Source organism: Sorex fumeus, unplaced genomic scaffold (genome assembly GCF_029834395.1).
Source record: "Sorex fumeus unplaced genomic scaffold, SorFum_2.1 ptg000063l, whole genome shotgun sequence".
Taxonomy (NCBI): domain Eukaryota; kingdom Metazoa; phylum Chordata; class Mammalia; order Eulipotyphla; family Soricidae; genus Sorex; species Sorex fumeus.
The window spans coordinates 69,955,428-69,973,885 of record NW_026606120.1 but is presented as its reverse complement, the minus strand read 5'-3'; the positions used below and the strand labels follow the sequence as shown (position 1 = coordinate 69,973,885).

Below are 18,458 nucleotides of genomic sequence, written 5' to 3'. Positions count from 1 at the left end.
GTGCCGCGCCAGGCCTCGGAGCATTCTTTCACTGGATCCCCGAGTGTGGGTCTTTGACAGACGGGCCCGAGGGGGAGGGGCCGGCGCAAAGTCTGGGCTCCAAGCCCAGGACTCAGCTTCGGAGCTGTACCGGCTTCAGAGAAGAACTTTGGGGGAAAGGAGGGGTAGGTGCGGGTTTCTGCCCCACACCACTGGGCCCAGCGGCTTCCCGTTGCCTGGCGGGCGCAAACGCACTCTGACGCGGGTGGGACGCTGCCCCCATGACCTCTGCAGCCACAAAGCAGCCTCAAGTCCAGGATTACCTCATCCGAGGGGTCCGGTGGGCATGTGGGGTTCCCACAGGTGTGTTCTGGGGGCGGTTACCTTTCCTACCCAACCTGTAAGGCGCGGGTGCCCAGGAGCTGCCTGTCCCCCACCCCCTCCCCGCCCCCTCCCAGACCCGGGACTAAGTCTGGAGTCAAGAAGTTTGGGCACCAGATGGGGGTGGGAGCGTGAGCTCTGGACATGGAAAAGGGAGAAGTCCAGAAGTCCTCGCGGCTTGCTTTTTCTCCTAGAGAACAGTTTGGTCTTGTAGTTGTTGTTTGTGGTAGGTGTCCGGAATGCTTAGGGTGTAATCTTGGCTCTGCTCTCAGGGATCACTCTTGGCTGAACTCAGGGAACCATATGGGGTGCCAGGGATCCAACCTTGGCACAGTTCTTTGTCTTGCCTGCAAGACAAGCACCCTACCTGCTGTAGTATTTCTCCAGCCCCTTATTATTATTAGTTTTGCTTGTTGGCTTTTTAAACAAGATGAAGGAGTTGGAGGGAGCAGCAAATTCCTCTTCGGTCCAGAAGTTCAAGTTCACAGGCTCCTGAAAGCAAGGGTGCTTGCAGCTTTCCACATGGTTCTGCTGCATTTCTTAGGAATCGTCCTCCTGCTCCTACCTCTCCCCACTCGGGCAACCCCTCTAGGGGTGGGCAGTGGATGGGTTGGTGATGGAGAGGGCAACTTCCTTCCCAGCTCTTCCTTCAGAGAGCTCCCTCAGCCAACACCCTAGTCTGCCAGCCCTCTCTGGGGAGTCCCCTTCGACTGTGAGAGCACTGAGGAAAGTCACCCCCAAAGTGTACCCATTTCAGGACAAGTCAGGCCACTGTGATCTTGGGCCCGTTTGTCTGTTAACAATACAGCTCCTTTACCTGCTGGAGTCCTGCTGTCTCTGGGGACAGAGAAATCCTGGATCCTGTCCAATCGCCCCCAGATAAGACTCTCCCCGTCCCCTTCCTGGTCCCCTCCAGGTGTTGTTCGCATGCTGCCCACCAGCTGGCTATGACGCCTGAGCCTCAATCTCCCCCGCCCCCCCCGTTGCCTGGAGAAATCTTTGAGTCAAATATTCAAGAGACCGACCTTCCTGGGAGATCAGGGACCAAGTCACGGTGGACACTGTGACTCTAGATCCTAGACTTCCACATAGAGATAAGTTTAGGGGTCCACTTTTCAGGGTTCCAGGAGGCCAGGTGTGGAAAGCCCCCCAACATCTGGCTCTCTAGCTTATCTGTTACTTACCTGATCCTGGCTTTGCCTAATAGGAACAAGCTAGAACTGTGACGCCAGATTGCCCTGAACCCCCAGCCCTGGCTTCCATCTCCTCTGGCCACATGGCCTTGGGTACTTCTCAGTGGTGGTGGAGCTTGTTGCATTTGTCTCCCATTGCATGGCTTGCTGCACTGACCCAGAGCTGCCCCCCAGGGCAGGACCGGCCCTTGAGAACTTTCCTCAGGATTCCAACAGATTTGAAAATAGGAGAGGCTCTCTCCCTCAGCAACCTCTCTCTAGCACCTGCTTCTTTTTTTCTGGACAGCGGCCAAGATGGTGGCCTCTGCCCAAAGTCAGTCCAACCCCTCATCCTGCTGGACACTCCCTGCTCCATCCGAGCTGTTGCTGTGTGGGCCTTGTCCACAGAGGGAAGGAAGATCCCTTGTGTGGCTTCACATATCCCCTGACCTACCAACCTTTTGGCCCTGTCTGCACAACCTTCCCCAGGGAAGGCAGGTGGACTGGTGCGGGCCTCCAGAAAGCCCTGGATGGAGGGTTTCCAGGCTGGTTTCTGGAACCTCGAGTGCAGCTCTCCTAGGGAGAACTGGCAAAGGTGGAGAGAACAGGGTCAGCGGGAGGCCCAGGGCTTCATTCCTCTGACATTGCAAAACACCAGGAGCAGGGAGAGAGTAGGCAGCGCTAAAGCTTCTCAGAGCTGGGTTCGGTGCTTAGAGAGGAAGGACACAGTGATTTGATACCGATGGTCAAGGCAGAGGGGTAAGTGGGCATTGTGGATCTCCCTTCAGGTCTGTGATCAGTGCACCAGGGTCAGAAGCTCGAAATGCTTCCCTATTTGCAGGGTGACGTATATTTAGCCTGGAGTATATAACCAGATTGTTATTCCCAAAATGGGCTCCTGCCATCATCCTGAAAAGTTGGACAATTTGGTAATAATATCTTCCAGTGAGATTTGTTCCCTTGGGCACACACATGTCACAACAGAAAATAAACTGCAGACTTGGACTTTGTAATCATCTAATGAGTTATTAGCCTTTCCTCTAGTTATGCAATCTATGCCTAGGTGTGGAGGGTTTGGTGTGGAGTAGAAAAATGAATGAACTTATTTTCTTGCAGAGAGCTCCTTGCTTAGAAGGCACCTATTGGGGTAGATCTTAGATCTGAAAAAAAAATCAAGGCTCCAAGGGTGCTTTGTCAGTAAAAATATCAGCGTGAATCAGTAAGAAACAGAATGAATGTCAGTAAGAATCAGACCAGGGAAGAATCTGATTGGTAGGAAGGGGCACCAGAGAAAACTGTCTAAGGAAGTGGGTTTGAACCTGTGTCTCTAACAAAGTGATGTTTGAATTATGAAGTCTTCACTCTTGGTATGAAGTGGTGTTTGTGCGCTAACTCTATGGACACTGGCTGTGAAGCCTCTTGACCTCCCCCACTTCCTTTTTCTTTCTGGAAAACACCCAGTGATACTCAGGGGCTATTCCTGACTCTGTGCTCAGGAATGTTCCTTGGCCATGCTGAGGGGAAGGGGACCATACACAGTGCCAGGGAGAGAATCAGGCTCAGCTGCCTTGCAAGGCAAGCGTCTTGACCCTTGTTCTATCTGTCTGGCCCTCCCGCTTCTCCATTTGCTGTTGTTTGGGGTCACATCTGGCTGTACTCAGAGGCTGCTGTCAGCTCTGTGCTTGAGGGGGGATGCACCTGGCTATGCTGGGGGATCAGGGGGTTTATGGGGGACTCAAACCCAGGGCTCTTACACACACAGCTCATGTCCCAGTTCTTTGAGCCCTCTGCACTCCTCTATGATTTATTCTCTTATCCACAGTACCAGAGAGATGGGGCGGGGGGGGTGGAGGGGGGGTGATGCACAATGATCGCTTTCTAGTTGATTTCTTTGGGGCGAAAGTTGAATCTGATTTTTCTCATGAGCATGAATAAACAGGGTGGTTATGAGGATTAAATGAGGTCACCCCAGAAAATGCTCAGTCTATAGCCTGAGACAAAGGAAGTCTTCAGCCCCCTGAAGTGCCCAGCTCCTGTCCAAATAGTGCTTGTATAACAATGGCTTTGCACATTCCTGCAAGTGACCCTTAGAGCCACAGTTTACTGGAGAGAGAAGACAAGTGGGGGGGGACAGGGGGTGACTGCCCACACCAGACCCAGGCTGCTCAGAGTACTGACAGGCTCATGTTGATGCCAAGTAGTGGCTTCAAGAGCTGATTTATCCATTTATTTGCGAGGAGTATAGGTTGATCCAATCCAATTGCTGAATGTAGCTTCCTGTCTTGTGGGGGCCTTGTGTGGGGACTGACAAGGGGTGGCAACGGGTGCCTCTCCCTTCAAATACAAACAAGTTGGTGGGAGCTTAGAATCCTTGTGTTATTCTACTTGGAAGTGGAAATCTTGGGATGCCAAGGAAATCCCCTTGGGATGATAGGGGAGCAGTCATCTTATGTGTGTTTTCAGGCAAGGCTCACCCTCCATCACCTTGGTTCTTCTGTCATACCAGCTGCTTGGACAGCCCTCATGTCTACATGTCCATACACATACTCTGTCCTAGGGAGTCTGGGCTTTTCCACCTGGTCCCTGGATCCAAGAGGGTGGTGTTTGAAGTGTAAATTCTTCATGCTAAATTAAAGTCTTTTTTCCTGGATGGCATCACACCAGGCAGCGCTGAGCACCGGGGATCAAATCGGGGTCTCCCAAGATCTCCATCATTTGAGTTATCTCCTCCACCTCCTAAATGCAGCTTTATCTTAAACCCCCTGGAAAGCTGCTTAACTCTGTGCTTTTCTTTCGTTTCTTGAAGTTTTGTCCTAAGATAGCTAAGAGCTGTACCTTAGTAACCCCATCTGGCTGTTGTGTTGAATCAGCATCCCTGCAACCACCTGATGCCTGTGTGCTTTCCCTTGTGGGGTGGGGCTGTGGCAGGGAAGCAGGGGGTCTGTACACGTGTTCCAAGGAGACCCCTGCAGTGTGCCTCCCACCCTAGAGTGCATTGAATCAGAATGCTTCCTCTGTAGAGGCAAAAAAAAAAAAAAAAAACCAGGGAAGTGGAAGCATGCACGCCCCAGTCTGTAGGATGTTGTTCCAGATCCTTATTTTAACTACTACCACATCTGGGGTCACATCTGGCTGTGCTTAGGGGCTACTCTCAGCTCTGCGCTTGATGGGGGATGCACCTGGCTGTGCCGGGAGACCACAGGGCCTCTGTGGTGGGGGACTCAAACCTGGGACTCCAGCACACACAGCTCATCAGCTCATGCTACAGCCCCTTGAGCCATCTGTACCCCCACCCCTCTGTGATCCACAGTGCTAGAGACATGGGGGTGGGTCATGAGAACTTCTGAGTCATAGTCTATGAACTGTGTGGGGAGTAGCCTCCTTTGGAGGGTCACGCTGGGGAGTAGAAGGATCACAGGACTTTCTGGTATGTGATTGCATACAATAAAATGCACCTGTCCTAAGTGTATCCCTTGATGGGCGTTAGCTGATCTATTATACATCTACTATCAACTCCCCAAGATATAGAACTTGTTCATCACTCTCTTTGTTTTAGGGCCACACCTGGCAGTGTCCAGGGGCTACTCCAGGAGTTGCTTCTGGGGGTACTCTGGGGACCCTATGTAGGGATCAAACCCAGGGCTCCAGCATGCAAAGCATGCGCCCCAACCCTTCCAGCCATCTCCTTAGTCTCTTGTTCATCACTCTTTTTTTTTTTTTTTGCTTTTTGGGTCACATCTGGCGATGCTCAGGGCTTACTCCTGGCTCATGCACTCAGGAATTGCTCCTGGCGGTGCTCAGGGGACCATATGGGATGCTGGGAATCGAACCTGTGTAGGCCATGTTGGCTGCGTGCAAGGCAAACACCCTACCTGCTGTGCTATTGCTCCAGCCTCTGTGCATCACTCTTTTTTTGTTTGTTTGTTTGTTTATAATTTATTTATTGAATCACTGTGGGAAAAGTTACAAAGCTTTCAGGTTTAGGTCTCAGTCATGCAAATATCAAACACATTTCCCTTTACCAATACTTATTTTTTACCACGAAGAACCCCAATAAAACCCCACCTCCCACCCCTCCCAAAGCCTGTGAGGCAGATGAGTTCTAGTTAACACTCTGTCTACTTTGACTAGATTCATTGTTTCGATAAAAGATGCACCATTATTATTTAGAGTTTACCCCCCCCCCCAAATCAGACATGCTTGAAAAAGCATTGTGAAATGATTTGCTTTCTACAGCTGGGTTCAAGAATTAAATGTTGTGCAGAGCCAGGAGTAACCCCTGTGCGTGATGGGTATGACGCAAAAAGCAAAAAAAAAAAAAAAAGAAGAAAGTAACAAGAAAAAGGCAACATTAATTAGGCTTTTTGGGTGCCACACCTGGCAGGGCTCCAGGATTACTTTTAGTTCTGTACTCAGGAATAGCTCCAGGTGGGGTCAGGCAACCAGATGAGATGCCAAGGACCAAATCCAGGTTGGTAGCAAGACAAGCACCTTACCTGCTGTACTGTCTCTCTGGCCCCTGAACAGGCTTTTTTTCCCCCATTTACTTTTATCTGTTTTGTGGATTTGGGAGCCGCATCCGGCTGTGTTCTAGGACCCATGCAGTGCCAGAGATGGAATTTGTGCTTCAGTCCATTAAGCTATCTCTCCATTTCTAGTTTTATTTGCTTTTGTGTGTTTGTTTTTGGGCTACACTTAGTGGTACTATGGGCTTACTCCTGATTGTGTGCTCAGGGATCAACCTGATGGTGCTCAAGGGACTATGAATCAAAGCCAGGTTGACTGCATGCAAGTGCCTTACTCATGCCACTACCTTTTAACCCCTTGGCCCCTAATTTTAATTTTTATTGATGTTAAGATAACCTGGGTACAACAGTGTCAACATTTATGGCTTTGATATACAAAGTTACTACACTTTCACCACCATGGAAGTGCTCAAGACCCTCTACCACTGTCTTTATATCACTTGGAATTTGTCTCTTCCTCCTCCCCCAGCCTCTTCTGCACTGCTTGGTAACCTCTGTTTTGTAACCCAAGATCAAGGACTTGTCATTGTTCGATACTTTCTTCCCTTGCTTTGTTTCTGTGTGTCAGAAAGGAATAGAATCATCTGGTATTTGTCCTCCTCAGTTATTTGTACTGATTGACGACATTCATTTTTATGTTTGTTTTTAATTGGTTTAGTGTTGGTTTGTTCCGGACCTGGTGCTGGAAGGTCACTCTGGTGATGTTTGGGGACCATGGGGTGCCAGGAATAGACCCTAGGGCTCCTGCCTGCAGAGTAGGCACTCTCGCCCTTTCAACTATCTCTCTGGCACCAGCCTGCTGCCCCTCAAAATGGGCATTGAATGAGAGCCAGCGGGAGAAGCCTGATGATGAGCTTAGTAAAGCCAATTATCATTTCAGCATGCACTAAAGAAATTATTTTATATTTTTCCCCCATAATGTTTTCCAAAATTGGTATGTAATATACAAAACACCTCCATTTGAACCAATCGCATTTCAAAGGGAGCTAGATGAGACTAGAGACTGCTGTTCAAAACAGCATCCGGGTAGATAACTCCAGGAATGGCAGCACATGCTTTGCATGCAGGAATTTCAGCTTTTGTTTCTGGTACCTCATGGTCCCCCCCAGCCACAGTATCTCTGACAGTGACCTTCAAATCCCAAGTTGGCAGTCGCCCCCCGAGTAACTCTGGATATGACTCAGAAATTTAGCATTTTGAGGGGCTGGCAGTAGCTCAGAGGTAGAGCCTCCTTTGAAGGCCCCAAGCATCACCCCACATGCCAAGCTTGTGACCCGACGGAAGTGCGTGTTTCCTAGAAAGCAGTGAGGCCAGATGTGCCAGACCCCCATTATCTCAACAACAAAGGGAATCTTGAAATGATTCAAGAAGGGGCAGCAGGCCGTCTTGCTGGTGGAATCTTTGGTCTGATGGGTTGTCCAAGTAGAAGGTTATTACTTCAGAAAGAGCCAGGAATACAGAAAGATTATTTAGTAAGAGGAAAACCGGTTTTAGACAGGCACCTTCCCTCTTTGAGGGGGAAAACAGGAAAGTCTTATGTGGATGACTTGCTATTGTTGGCTGGGGCCAGTTTAAAATTTTGATGATGTTCAGTTTATGACGTTTTTCCTTTTATACATTACGCTTGTATGGTATCAAGGCTAAAAACGTTTTAGCTTTGCCTTAAATCCTGAAATTTTTCTCCTGTATTAGAAAAAGTTTATTGGTTTTGTGTTCTACACGGAGGTCTGTGATCTATTTTGGATGATTGTATTCTATGGACCTTGGTAAAAAAAATTGTTTCAACTGAGGACTTTGTGTGTGTGTGGGGGGGGGGAACTGTGTCTGGTCTGCATGCACTCCAGCCCCTTGAGCTCGCTTCTCCTCATAGACCTTCCTTCCTTCTTTCCTTCCTTCCTTTCCTTTGTGATTTGGGTCACAAGTTTTGTGCTTAGGGATCACTCCTGGTGGGGCTCGGAGGACCTTATAGGGTGCTGGGAATCAAACCACGGCTAGCCACGTGCAAGGCAAGTGCCTTAACCTCTGTGTTATCTCTCTGGCCTCATCTTTATTCTTCTTTTTCCTAATGTCAGTGTGTGGGTGTTGGGGTTCCCAGGACATCACGAGTGCAGAGTGGACATATGGTTACTGAGCCGCATCCTCCAACCCATCAAGTCAGTCTGGTTCTTCCAGTGGCCATCTTGTGTCTATGTGGACATCAGCAGAGGGTTGGAGAGTTAATCCAGGGGTGAAGGCATTTGCCTTGCACACAGCCAACGTTGCTTCTGTCTCTGGCACTGCAGATGGTCTTCCAAGCACCACCAGAAGTGATTCCTAAGCACTGTTAAGTGTGGCCCATCTCCTTCACTCCCCAGACCCCCCAAAGATACTGCCCCTCCTTTATAGGTCCATACGAATTATAACTGGATTTCAGAATAAATAGAGGTTACAGGTTATATGCAGGAATTCAAGGGCCCTCCTTGACCCAACATCAACCACCTTTAATTGGAGAGTGAGGACTGCTTCCAGGTCATCCACTCACCTCATCTCCTGCATAAATGGAAGCAGGAGGAGGTCATTACAGGGTGTGTGGGTCAGTGAGTGGGCCATGGGCTGGAAGAACAGTGTGTTGGGTAATAAACATTGGAGAGATTTGCTTGGGAGAGGGATGAGGCGGGTCTCTAATTGGAGCGCCTCTAATCTGCCATCAGCTAAGAGGATCCCACCGGAGCCATGTCTCGTCCTAGAGCACGTCATCATCATCATCATCATCATCATCATCATCATTATTGTTGTTTTGGGGGTCACACCCTGAGATGCTCAGGGGTTACTCCTAGCTCTGCTCGGGGGACCTTATGGAAGGCCGGGAATCAAACCCCAGTCAACCATGTGCAAACAAGCGTTCTACCCGCTGTACTATCTCTCTGGCCCCTAGAACACTTTACTGACTGTTGCTTGCCTGGGAGCCCAGCAGGAGGACTCTGTCTCTTGGCCACTGCAGAAATGCAAGTCTTAGCCTCAGTTCTTTACAAAACAGGTTCTGTGGGTCTCAGTCTGCTCAGGCCAGGAAATTGCCCCATCATCTGCACACTTCACCCTTCTCAGGTGATCATTAAGCCTCTTGTGTTTTTCTTCTAAAAATGTTTGTTTTGGGACTGGGAATGTGACTCAGTGATTGAGCATATACCTTGTATGTATGAGGCCCTGGGTTTGACCTCTGGTACAGGATAAACATTGATGTGAAAAATTAGTTTTAAACGGAATCACATGATAAAATAGCAAATACCTATTGCAGAAATGAAGGAAAGAAGACGTCAGGGGCCTGGCGGAAGTGCCATCTCTAAGGTTTGTGCAGCCTTCCTTGCCAGAGAGCTGCCATATTGTACCATGCCGTGGCAGACATTACTTCTTCATTAAAATGTCTCGGAATATATAAATTGTATTTTGCATCATTTGCAAAGCACTTAGAATCCTGTTATGCAAGTACTTAGTGCTCTTTGTTCACATTCTTGTGCTCATAGAGAACACTTCCCACGCATTTCTAATTTTCACCAAATTGGAGCGCAGGGCCCCTCTGTTTTTACCCAACTGTGTATGTTTGAGTCAGTGGACACAGACCCCTGCAAAGCGCCGTGATCCTTCCCACCTGCTGCAGAGTTGGCTCTTGTGGCTGCGTCTCTGGCCATATGATCGCTGTGTTGAAGAGTTGACGTTTTTGTGGGGGGCGGAGAGACAGTATAGCAGGCAGGGCACTTGCCTTGCATGCAGCCGATCCAGGTTTGATCCCTGGCATACTGTATAGTCGCCGGAGCACCTCCAAGAGTGATTCCTGAGCACAGAACCAGGAGTAAGCCCTGAACACCACCAGATATGGCTCCAAACCCAAAGAAAAAGTTGAGATTTTCACTGGGAGCACACATGACACAATGGCTTTAAACACTTGTCTGGTGAGCGTGTGGTCTCGAGTTCAAATCCTTGGTCTCCCTGTGTGCCAGTCCCAGGGTTACCAATTGTGTCCAGTCTTTTGTGCCAGCTTCCTAGCCCCTCTGTTCATAGCTCTGACTCGTTTTATTGAACCAGGTAGACCATTTGTCCTCATGGATTGTGGGTTTTTCTAAAATACAGTCAAAACTGATTTTTTTTTTTTTGGTTTTACCTATGAAACAAAATTTACAAGCTTTGGCAGTTGTCATGAGTCTTTGTTGATGATTGGTAGTTTTCCCCTTTGGAGTTGGGGAGTTAGGGGACGCAATGTCTGATGATGCTCAGACATTACTCCTAACTTGTTGCTTTAGGAGCTGCTCCCAGCGGTGCTGGGGATCAAACCTGGGGCTCCCGCATGAGAGCACATGCTCCAGCCCTTTGAGCCATTCCACCCTGCCCCGCCCCTGATGTTCTGAGGGCCTAGGATAAGCCTGGCATCAAATGCCTGTAGGGGAAGGCCAATTCATGATTGGAATTAAAAGTAGCATCTGTTTTCAGGTTTTTTTTTCTTTTTGGGTCACACCCAGTGATGCACACAGGGGTTACTCCTGGGTTATGAACTCAGGAATTACTCCTGACAGTGCTCCGGGAACCATATGGGATGCTGGGAATTGAACCTGGATCGGACGCGTGCAAGGCAAATACCCTACCCTCTGCGCTATTTGTCCAGCCCCTCTGCTTTCAGTTTTGCTTCTGTCTTTTTGGTTGTTGTTTGGGGGCCACACCTGGCAGTGCTCAGGGATTACTCCTGGCTCTGTGCTCAGCGATCATACCTGGAGGTGCTTGGGGGACCATATGTGGTGCCGAGGATTGAAACTGGGTTGGCCACATATAAGACAAGCACCTAAATGCCTGCTCTCTGCCTCCAGCTCTTAGTTTTGTTTCTAAGGATGCCTTGTGGGGGGGGGGGGGCTGGCATGGCTCCTTGCCCAGTGGTGCTGTGGTCATCGGCAGGCAGGAGACATCCCTGAAGTTCCAAGGGCAGCTTGCAGGTAATCATCCTTCTCCCAGGTAACTTCTGGAAGGAGGAAGAACCTTGCCCGGGACCTGAGTGGATTCCAGTCTGCAGCAGGGGCAGGGTCCACCTGCGAGTCTTTGTCCTGGGTCCCGAGAGCCTCCACTCCTGGCAATGTGTACCAGGAGGTAAAACAAACAGATTCCCCCTCTGTCAGCTCTGTATGCTCTGGCTTCACCCGCTTCCCTGCCATGGGCTCCATCCAGATCCGGCTGGTAGGCCGGGCTGGGCTGGCGGGGCCCCCAACGGGGCACGTGACATTCTAGGACGGGGTTGTGTGGGAGCTGGAGCAGTGCAGGGGCCAAGGCTAAGGTGTGGTGCCCAGAGAGAAGAGCTGGAACCATAAGAACAGGATGGTGACAACAGAGGCAGCCAGTGGGATAATTAGATAAACACAAAGACATCACTGCAAAGGGCCAGAAGGTGCTTAAAGGCTGAGAGAGGGCAGGGGGGCTGTTTCCATCGCGGGGAGCACTCAAGGACCCCCTCCAGAAGGGGCTTTTCTGGGCAGGTGTGACTCTCAGACGGCCCCATTAACTCTCAGACTTGCTGTGTCAGCCACCAGAGGGGCCAGGCAGGGCTGTAACCTGAAGAGCAGTGCATCCATAAGGGGTTTAGGGCTCTTCCCTCTCCAAGCTGAGACCTTAAGAAAAAGGGGCTAGAGAGACAGTCCAGCGGGTAGGGCCTTTGACTTGCATGTGGCCAACCTGGGTTCAATCCCCAACATCTTATATGGTCGGTTCCCCTGTGTTCTGCCAGGAATAATTTCTGAGTGCAGAGCCAGGAGTAAGCCCTGAGCATTGCTGGGTGCGGCTCAAAAAATTACAAGAGAACGAACCTCTTGCTTCTTCATTGATATGAAGGATCAATCTACCAGAACACGTTCCTTCCTGTCGCTCTTTTTGCTGCTGTGATGATGGGATTGTCTGTGCTTGATTATGGTGGTCACACACACCGGGCAGGGCGCGCTGTTCTGCTTGCACATTCCACGCCACAGTGCTCACCGAGGCGGACACACCTGCAGGGGCCGATGCAGGGCCCACATGTGGTCTCCGAGCAGCACTGGTGGTGCCTGCACCTGCCAGGGATCCCTCCCTTTCTCATGGTGCTCACACACAGCTGTCTCTCGTGACAGCAGAGGGGCCTGCATTGTGCTTGGCACATGTGGGACACTGGGGAATTGTACTCACGGCCCTACCCTCGAAAGTCAGGCCAGGGCACTATTCCTCCAGGCTAAAGGAATGCCTTCTTTTTGGGTTGGGTTTAGTTTTGGGGACACACATGAGGATGCTTTGGCAGGGCGGGGACTCGGCATGCCCTGCCTGCCCCCCCCCAAGGGTGCCCCAGTGTTTTCAGCTGGGAGACCGGAGTATTCATGAATTTCAACGGCTTGATTTGCATCTCCTCAGAGATTTAGACTGTGAATCTGAAAAGCAGGGTCAGTGGGTGACTGTGGGAGGTGGGCGTGACTGCCGGGATTTCTAAAAGTAGAGGGGAGGCTGTTCATCCCCATTCCGAGAAGACCCCCGAGTTCTCAGCCCAACACTGGAGTACCTGGAGTTTTTGTGATTCAGTGTCTCTGCAGAGATTCTCAGTGAAGTATGGGGTTGGGCCCTTGGTGTGGTAGCTGCAGTGGGATGTAGGTGTGGCTGAAGGGGCTTCGGCAAGGTGGGAACTAAGTTTGTCCCCCTCCCTAGGGTGCTCCAGAGTTTTCAGCTCAAACGTTAATAGATAATAAACCAGAGGGATCTGTTTCTGGGGTTCTGAAGTTTACATAGTATGGAGCACCTTCTTTTTTTTTTCTTTTTGGGTCACACCCGGTGATGCGCAGGGGTTACTTCTGGCTCTGCACTCAGGAATCACCACTGGCGGTGCTCAGGGGACCTTATGGGATGCTGGGAATCGAACCCGGGTTGGCCACGTGCAAGGCAAATACCCTACCCATTGTGCTATTGCTCCAGCCCCTGGGATACCTTCTTTAGAAGAGTTACACATAAACATATGTTTATTACATAAAAAATTACAAGTGCAAAGTTTATTTTCTTTTGTTTATTCATTTATTTATTTATTTTTTCTTTTTGAATCACACCCGGCAATGCACAGGGGTTATTCCTGGCTCTGCACTCAGGAATTACTCCTGGTGGTGCTCAGGGGACCATATGGGATGCTGGGAATCGAACTCAGGTCGGCTGCGTGCAAGGCAAACGACCTACGTACTGTGCTATTGCTCCAGCCCCTTATTCATTTATTTTTAAATGTAGGAGTATTGATATTTATTCAGCCATTGATTAAGCTGATTGAATTGGGCATGAACTCCACATTACTTTTTGCTTTTTTAAAATATTTTTTGGGGGTCACACCTCACGATGCACAGGGGTTACTCCTGGCTCTGCACTCAGGAGTTATTCCTGGCAGTCCTCAGGGGACCACATGGGATGCTGGGAATTGAACCCGGGTAGGCTGCGTGCAAGGCAAACACCCTACCCACTCTGCTATCTCTCCAGCCCCTCCGCATTACTTTTTTTTTTTTTTGCTTTTTGGGTCACACCCAGCAATGCTCAGGGGTTATTCCTGGCTCTGCAGTCAGGAATTACTCCTGGCGGTGCTTGGGGGACCATATGGGATGCCAGGGATCGAACCCAGATCGGCCGCGTGCAAGGCAAATGCCCTACCCGCTATCTCTCCAGCCCCACTGCATTACTTTTTTTAAAAAAAATTTTAATTGAATATCCATGAGATAGACCATTGCAAGACTGTTCACAATTGGGTTGATGTCATCAGCATTTTTAGCAAATTGGCCGGTGATCCAACATCCATTCCTTCACCAGTGTACATTTCCCACCACCAGTGTCCCCTGTTTCCCTACCACCATCCGTCAACACCCCATCCCCACCCCCAGCTTCCCTCTATGGGAGGCACTTTCCTTCTTGCTCTCTCTCTCCATTTCCTTTTGTGCATTATGATTCGCAATACAGGTACAAATGAAAAGTTTGATATTGACTTGATGGAACTGGAGAGATAGCATGGGATTAAGATGTTTGCCTTACATGCAGCCAACCTGAGTTCGATTCCTGGCACCTTATATGGTCCTCTGAACACCTCTAGGACTGATCCTTGAGCACAGAGACAGGGGCAAGTCCTGAATATCACTCGGTGTGGTCCAACCCCCCCCCAATTGAATTCAATAATGAATACAAAATGAATATTAAGTTAAAATAAGAAATGCTTTGAAAGATTTTGGTTCCTATGAGACTTCTTGAAAAATTTGCTAAAAATGCTGATGACATGGGAATAAATGCTTCTTCTTTCCTCCCCTCCCCTTCCTCATCCGTTCTTCCTTTTTTTTCTGTGGGTGGGAATGAAGCCAGGAATCTCCTATACCAAACATGTGAGATACTGCTGAACTATATACATCCCAGCCCTTACACACTTTTTTTTTGGTCTGAGGTGTTCACATCCATCGCTGTTCAGGGGGATGCTTCCAGCTCTGCGCTTAGAGGTTGCTCCTGGTGGTGCTCTGGAGACCCTGAGGTACCAGGGATTAAACCCAGGTCTCCCCGATGCAAAGGATGCACTCAGCCCATTTTGCTCTCTCTTCTCTCTGCTAAATGCTTCCCCATCAGCAAGCAACCTGGTCTCTGTGCTTCCCGGGAATAGGAGGGTCGGTCCAGAGGCCAGCCAGAGGCCCTCAGCACAGCTCCAGGGCTTCTCTCCCTATCGCCTTTTTGAAGTCCCACCAGGCCAGCCGGAGAGCTTGACAGCTGAACAGATGCTTTACATAGGGAAGGCCTCGGTTACATTCCCAGCACCATCTAGTCACTCAGAAGAAACACCTCCAGCTCCATCTGGTATGGCCCCAGAACTTATGTTATCATCAAGTTTCCTCATCTTTCTATTTATCAAGTGTCCTTATCTTTGTTAAAGATGATAAAGGTAGGGGGGACTGGAGCAATAGCACAGCAGGTAGAGCGTTTGCCTCGCATGTGGCCGACCTGGGTTCGATTCCCAGCATCCCATGTAGTCCCCTGAGCACTGCCAGGAGTAATTCCTGAGTGCAGAGCCAGGAGTAGTCCCTATGCATCACCCAGTGTGACCCCAAAAAGAAAAAAAAGATGATAAAGGTAAAATCTTTCTTAAGAACCTAAGGAAGTAGTAGAACCAGTAATACCTGCACCCAGCCTCCCTCCCCGAAAAACCCCTGCACTCATAACTCCCCCCCATCTCTTTAGAAAGCAATTATTGGGGTGGGGGGAGGGCAGACACTGTTTCATTTTGTTATAGGAGAGAGATGTGGTTTGAAGAGGGTTTGTTTTCTTTCAAGGGCTATTCATGTCACCGCATTTTCCCCAATTCATTCTATTGGTTCTATTCCACTCTAGAAATTCAGAATATTGTCATTTGAAATCCCTAATCAACTTTTCATTTAATTTTTAACTGCATATATATTTAAAACATTGTTTTTTGGTTTTGGGGCCACACCTAGCAGTGCTCAAGGATCACTCCTAGCTCTATGCTCAGGGATCATACTCCTGGCAGGGCTCAGGGAACCATATGGACTGCTGGGATTGAACCTGGGGGTGCTGCATGCAAGACAAGTGCCCCGCCCCTCTGTACTATCGCTTTGGTCCCACTTTTAATTTTTTTTAAATGCGATAGCTGCCTCAGCAGCCTTCTCTAGTGGGGGGTGCTCTGTCGTGGTAGTGAGGGCCCTGTTGGAGTTTGGGTGCTCCCTGCTGTGTCCTCCACTTATCCAGGATGAGCTCTTGTGCCACTCTGGTGCGAATGTCCTTGGAGTCCTGTGGACACTCTGAGCTGTGGGGAGAGCTCTTGACACAAATACTCATCGTGTAAGGTTGACATTAAATGGATCCTCTTGGCACTGGAGAGATAGTGCAGGAAGGAGGGCACTTGCCTTGCTCACAGCTGAGTTGGGTTCAATTCCCTTTACTGCATGGGGTCCCCTGAGTCCTCCTAGGAGTGATCCCTCAGCACTGCCAGGTGTTGCCCCCAAAGCAGAAATCAAAACAAAAATGTGGATGCCTCTAGAAAGATACCAGTCTTTATTTTAGACAGAGGCTTGCTTATTCTTTATTTTCCCACCAGTGAATTTTTATTTGTTAGCATCTCGGACATATTCGATGTGCCAAACACAGTAACAACAAGTCTCATGATGGAGATGTTACTGGGCCCGCTCAAGCAAATCGATGAACAATGGGAGGACCGTGACCGTGACCGTGAGCATCTCGGACAGATTCAATTACTTCTCTAATACTTCTGAGTGGGCTGCAGCGATAGCACAGCGGGTAGGGTGTTTGCCTTGCACGCAGCCAACATGGCCGACCTGAGTTCGATTCCTCCGCCCCTCTCGGAGAGCCCGGCAAGCTACCGAGAGTATCTCGCCCCCACAGCAAAGCCTGGCAAGCTACCTGTGGCATATTCAATATGCCAAACACAGTAAACAAAGTCTCACGATGGAGACGTTACTGGCCCGCTTGAGCAAATCGATGAACAACGGGAGGACAGTGACAGTGACAATACTTCTGAGTGCTTCTCTGACACTCTACATACAGAGAGATATAGAGATATATTTGTATATTAAACTATCAGTTTATAAAAAGATTATTTGGGGTCTGTAGCAATAGTATGTGGGTAGGATGATTGTCTTGCACTTAGCCAACATGGGTTTGATCCCTGGTACCCCATATGATCCCCTGAGCACTGTCAGGAGTGATTCTTGAGTGCAGAGTAAGCCCTGAGCACTGCTGGGTGTGGTCCCACAAAAAAAAGATGATTTGGGCATTAATAGCTTTGGGGACTTGGTAGCATAGTTGCCCAAATGAACGAATGATAAGACTGAGCTTGAAAGTTTGAGGCATCAGCTGATGAAGGGTCGGAGAGGAGCTCCCTCCCCCCTCCCTCCCTTGCTCTTTCTGCGAATGTGCACATACTTTCCTGCCAACTTTGAAGATCAGTTTGACATCATGTTGTCCATATTGGGTGTCTTTGCTGACCTCTTGGGGACAGGGACACTATGTCTGACTTGCTTCAGTTGGTGACCTGTACATCGTCCAAGGAGACTTTCCAAGTGGCCTTCCAAGGGGCCTTTTATCTCCCAAGGGCTCTTTGTGGCATATTTGGTAATTACTGTGTTCTGTGCGTCATTCTTTTTTTTTTTCATTTTTTTTTTATGTAGGCGTACCGCTATTTATTCAGCCACTGATTAAGCTGATTGAAGAAGGCATGAACTCCACATTCCTTTTTTAAAAAATTTTTAAATTTTTCATAAAGTTGTTCATAATAATTGCTTACATTCAATATTTCAACACCAACCCCACCACCACTGCACCTTCCAACCAGCACTACTTTGAATCTTACCACCACCACTCCAGCCTGCCCTTAGGCAGATGCCAAATAATCTATTTTGTATTACTTGCCGTGAATAGTATGAGGTGTTACGTGGTTGCAAAAAATGGCTGCATGCTCCTGGAATTCTAAAATTTTTAAATATTTGGGATCCAGAGGCATCTCTGTGGCGTGCTGCTTCCTTCCGAGATTCATTTGTGAGTCTCTGAATCATGGCTGTTAAGGTGCTTAAATGGTGCCCAGAGACAGTTCTCGGGCGTGACTGCCAGGAAACCGGAAGGGCAAGGAGGTAGAGGGGGAGGTTGCCCATCTCCGACTCTGTGAAGTCTGGAGTTTTCAGTCACTGGTCCCACATGCCTGCCTGGGTTTTTCAGCGGATTCATTCTCATGCGTGGGGGGCTAGGGAAGAGCCTGTGAAGGGTGGCCATGAGCATGGCGGCGATTGGGTTCTGGAGGTTTGCAGCTGCTGGGGGTTCATTTGAGGCAGGCGGAGGGACACACCTATCCCCCTTCGAGGTGCCCTGGTGAAATCAGCCTGGCGCGGGGTGGGGAGACATCTCTGCAGCGTGCTGTTCTCCTCTGAGATTCATTTGTGAGTCTCTAATCATGACCATTAATGCACTTTTTATGTCTTTTGAGATTTATTCATGGGTCTCTGAAGCAAGGCTGATAAATGAGCTTGTATGCTGAGCTGGAGGTGGTTTGTGGGCATGACTCCCACATACCTCACTTTTGGCTGTTTAATTTCTTGGGAAACTTGGTCCTAAGTTGTTGGGGTCTAGCCAGAGGCACAGTGGCAGTGTTGGGGTGTCAGGAAACCTGAAGGCACCATCAGGCTGCTGATGTACTCACCAGGTTGACCTGCTGGGCTACACCATACCCTCTCTGTGCATCATTCTTTCTTGGCCAGTTTTTATTTTTTTGTTTTGTTTTGGGGCCACACCCAGTGATGCTCAGGGCTTACTCCTGGCTCTGCACTCAGGGGTCATTTCTGGCATGGCCTAGGAGACCAGGTGAGGTGCCTGGAATCGAACACAGGTCATCCACATACAAGGCGAG

General features: G+C 49.3%; 2 protein-coding genes across 2 annotated transcripts in view; one reads left to right on the top strand and one right to left on the bottom strand.

The window, feature by feature from the left end:
- Positions 1–18,458, bottom strand: part of LRRC59 (leucine rich repeat containing 59) — a 216,452-nt gene that overhangs the window by 37,811 nt on the left and 160,183 nt on the right. The window lies entirely within an intron of this gene.
- Positions 1–18,458, top strand: part of ACSF2 (acyl-CoA synthetase family member 2) — a 43,940-nt gene that overhangs the window by 463 nt on the left and 25,019 nt on the right. The window lies entirely within an intron of this gene.